The sequence below is a fragment of the Marmota marmota genome, unplaced genomic scaffold, assembly GCF_001458135.2.
Source record: "Marmota marmota marmota unplaced genomic scaffold, marMar, whole genome shotgun sequence".
Lineage (NCBI taxonomy): Eukaryota > Metazoa > Chordata > Mammalia > Rodentia > Sciuridae > Marmota > Marmota marmota.
Window position 1 is genome coordinate 1,287,961 of NW_026000102.1, and position 4,477 is coordinate 1,292,437.

The following is a 4,477-nucleotide window of genomic DNA, read 5'->3' on the forward strand; positions in this document are numbered from 1 at the left end:
TATAAGAGACAGGCCCTGAACGACGTGCGCTGACCGGAGCCGCTGCAGTGCCGCCCAGGACCGCAGACTGGACGGGGCGTCCCCAGCGTGCCCAGGCCGCGGCCCGGACCAGACCCCCGCCAGCTCTCGCCCACCGACCAAGTGTTACAGGCCCCGAATGCTGCCCGGCCTGCCCTGCTGGGCACTCTGTCTGTCTGTCTCTCTGGCGTTCCGCCCAAGCCTAGACCAGCTCTGTACAGACGCTTCTCTGCCCTCTCGCCCCTCAGCAAACACGTGTATTTATAACAAAGTTTGCCATTGTGTCCCCAACCGCGCGCCAGCCCCAGCAGGAGCCCCATCTGTGGTTGTGGGTGCTCCTGTGAGTGAGGGTCTGCATGCCCCGTCCCCACTGTGACATTGGCCTGCCCCTTGACCTCCGGCCAGTGACACGACAGTCACCAAACCAGCCCCAAATGTGTCCCAGGAAGCTGATGAGCCATTGAACCCTTATTAGCAAGGTCCCAGGCTCATACCCCTGGGCCAGGACCTTGGGACTGACAGGGTGGGAGGTGCTGCTAAAAGGGCTTCAGTCTCTCCTGGGGCTGCCCCGAGTATCCCAGGATTTCCACCTCACAGGATGAAAAGTGCCACCCCTGCACCAGGTGGGCACTGGGTGTGACCCAGAGGGGGCTGGTTGGAACAGGGTAAGAGCTCAGTTATGTGGGGCCTGTTAAGCACATTGGGAACTTGGCCAGGTTCTGGCTCAAGCCTGAGTCAAACACTGCCTCCCCACCCCCAACCTTCAGTTCCTTCTGGAATATTCCTTTCAGCTACCCCCAGGGGTTCAGGCTACCACAGTGCACTACCACAGGGCTGTTACCTCTCCAAGGTGCTGAACCTGTGGCCCTCAGTGTCCCGGGAGCCTCGTCCTCCTGCTGTCCAGGACAGGGGCTTACTGGATACAAGAGCCACCAGGAGGGACTTGGGTCCAGGTTTAGATTTGGGAACGGAGGGCCTGGCCCCACCCGCCTCTAAAGACCGGCCTGAAAAAGCCTGGTCAGGGATGGGTCCGGAGGAGGGGCTGACAAGGACCCTGGGACTAGGGAGTAGCCCTGGCTGGGGGGTGGCACTGGAATTCCTCTTCTTCCTGGGCCTCCACCTTAGGGCCCTGAGTTGACAAGAGGGATTCGGGGACATCTGGAATGATGGGGGGTGGGGAGCCAGGGCCCAGCTTCACCAGGACTCTGGCCTCAGGCCAGCTACTGCCGGTCTCTCGGCTCCGCCCACCCTGCCTTCCTCCCACCCCCATAGGCCCACTGGTCTCTGAGCATGTTCTGACCTTTGCCCCCACAGCAGGTCTGACCTCAGTCTAACCTTTCCCCTTTACCCCCTTAGTCCCAGGCAGTCCTAGAAGCCAGGCTAGGGGACTGGGGTCTTCCCTGGTGTCTCCCAACTCTCACGGAGGCCCCAGTGAGGCCAGGAAGCAGCCGTGGCCACAGGGCGCAGCCACTGGTGGTCAGGGAGGCTGTCACTTGCTTCCTGTAGGGTCCAGCAGGGCCAGGCTCCAGCCTGGGGACCAGGCATCTTACTGATCACAGTTCTCTGAGGATGGAGCTATCCCCTCCCCACCCTGAAGGTGAGGCAGGTGATGTGCCCAAGGCTACAGGGGTCCCAAGCAGGCAGCCACCCTTTTAAGAACCATCCCACCCTTGCGGGCCAGGGCTCCTGGCAGGGGGGCCTGCTCAGACCCCTCTCCACTCCCCACTTCCCAGCAGCCCCATCTCGAGGGTGGCCCGGGCAGGGGTCACTGCTGGGGAAAAGGTGGGGGCAACCTTAGGCCCTGAAGTTCTGGGGGTCTCAATAAAAAGGACCAGGGGGTTGCAACTCGGTGTAGAGCGCCCCCTGGGCTCGTCCTCAATCCCTGTGTCAGGACACCTGTCGGCAGGGGAGAGGAGCCCAGGGCAGAAACGGCCCTGGCTGGTGTGGACGGCCAGGGCACAGCCTCCCCTGCAGGGTGGAGGGACCCGAACTCTCCCACCCACCACAAAGAGGCATCTTCAAGGTCCCGCCCTGGGATGGGCAGGGGACTGATATGCTGGATCAGCAGCAGCCTTGGTGAGTCCCCCCAAGGTCCCAGCAGTTTTGAGGGCTGCAAAACAGCCCAGTTTGTGACAAGGGAAATAAACTCAATCCTACCTGATTTTTATTTTTGGTACCAGGGATTGAGCCCAGGAGCTTAACCACGGAGCCACATCCCCAGCCCTTTTTAATATTTTATTTTGAGACAGGGTCTGGCTGAGTTGCTTAGGGTCTTGCTTTTGCTGAGGCTGGCTTTGAACTCATGGCCCTCCTTGCCTCAGCCTCCTGAACCGCTGGGATCACAGGTGTGCGCGCCACTGCGCCCAGCAAAATTTCTTCAGTTAGCTCCATCCCTGGTTGAAGGGTTCAGATCATTCTCTGGCTGTCCGCACCAGGCACTCCGTCCTTGCTGGAAGCAGTCCCTTATTCTCTTTGAGCTGATTATTTTGGAATTTATCTTCTGTGATATAAAATGAAATATATTTGGTCTTTCTCCCCAATTTCTGACACACAGTCATAAAACTCTGGCGTTTCCTGATAACTAGTATCTTCAGACATTCTAAATCCACTCCTTTTAATTGCACCTGAGTATATGCTAATGAGGTGAGTTAGGGTAGGGCCACGGGGAAGATGGAGTGATCAGAGGGACAGGATTTACAGCCCCACCTGCCAGAGGACTCAGGAAGGGAGTGGAGTTTAGGCTTTGTAAACACTTTTGAAGGTTTTGTTTGTTTGTTTTATTGTTTCTTGTTTCATTCCCCCTCCCTCCTGTACCAAGGCTTAAACCCAGAGCTACATCCCTAGACCTTTTTATTTGGGCACCAGAGATTGATCCCAGGGCCCTCCACCACTGCTTAGAGCCTCACTAAGTTGCCAAGGCTGGTTTCAAACTTGTGATCCTCTTACCTCAGTCTCCTGAGTCGCAGGGATTACAGCTGTGTGCCGCAGCCCCCAGCTATTTGATTTTTGAGGCAGAGTTTGGCTAAGACTGGCCTCAAACTGTCCTCGGCCTCTGCAGTCCCTGGGATTACAGGCGGCCGCCACCACGCCTGGTTTGTAAGCACTCTGTGCAAAGAGATCTGGTGGCTTGCAGGTTCTCGGCTCGCAGGTGAGTGTCAGCAGAGCCTTGGCAACACCCTTTAGAGTAACCCAGTGCAGGCGCTGACCCGCCTTCTGTGATTTGTCCTAGCAAATTCATGGAACCCAAGGGTCCCCAGAGGGACCTCTGATTTATAGTAGGTTGGCCAGAAGTGAGGTTGGCATCCGAGTGGGGCCAGTCTTGTGGGACTGAGCCCTCACCCTGTGGGATACGACGCCATCTCCTGGTAGCGTTCAGCTGGTGTCTGGGCAGAACAACTCGGTGCACAGGAAACAACTCGTGGTGGTTGTATGTCTACAGTGGAAGAGAATTGTTGGTTTGTGTGTTTCTTCTCTTTGTGTCTCTAGATAACATGCTCATATTACTACTTCTGGACTTATATTAGCCATAATCTCTCTCTCTCTCTCTCTCTCTCTCTCTTTTTTTTTTTTTGTACCAGAGGTTGAACCCAGGGATGCTTAACCACTGAGCCACATCCCCAGCCCTATTTTGTATTTTATTTAGAGACGGGATGTTGTTGAGTTGCTTAGAGCCTCACTAAGTTGCTGAGGCTGGCTTTGAATTTGCAATCCTCCTGCCTCAGCCTCCGGAGCTGGGATTACAGGTGCGCACCACCGCACACAGCTCAAGCCATAATCCCTTGATTTCCAGCTCGGGAAAATGAGGACTCCTTCCCTGCCCCTGCCTCACTCTCCACAGCTGAAACGCAGTCTGGATTAGCTGGGTCTTCAGTGTTTGCACTGTGACATCAACATGAGCCTGGCTCACGCTGGCCCAGATGACGAGGGGATTCTGTGGCTCTGACCGCCTACACAGCTCCCAGGAGCTTGGTCATGGTTTTCATTTCCTTTGTTCTTAATGAATTCATCACTGATCAGCCTTAAACTTTCACACTTGTCTAAAGCTCTTTTTATGGTCTTTAGGCTCAACAGGTGGCTTATCATTTTCATGTTCATTTTTTTTTTTTAAAGAAAGAGAGAGAGTGAGAGCGAATTTTTTTAATATTTATTTTTTAGTTCTCGGCGGACACAACATCTTTGTATGTGGTGCTGAGGATCGAACCCGGGCCGCACGCATGTCAGGCGAGCGCCCTACCGCTTGAGCCACATCCCCAGCCCTTCATTTTCATTTTCCTAGACGATCTGTCCGCAGCCTCCTCACTACCCCAGTGGAAGCCCCTCTCGGGCCCCGAGTCTTCCCATTGTTGGTTCCCCCCTTGTTTTAGGGGAGCATATCCCACGGTAGCTTTCTGAGGAAAGGAACGTGGAAAGCAAGCTTTTAAGTTTTGACATTTATGAAAATGTTTTGTTCCACCCTCAG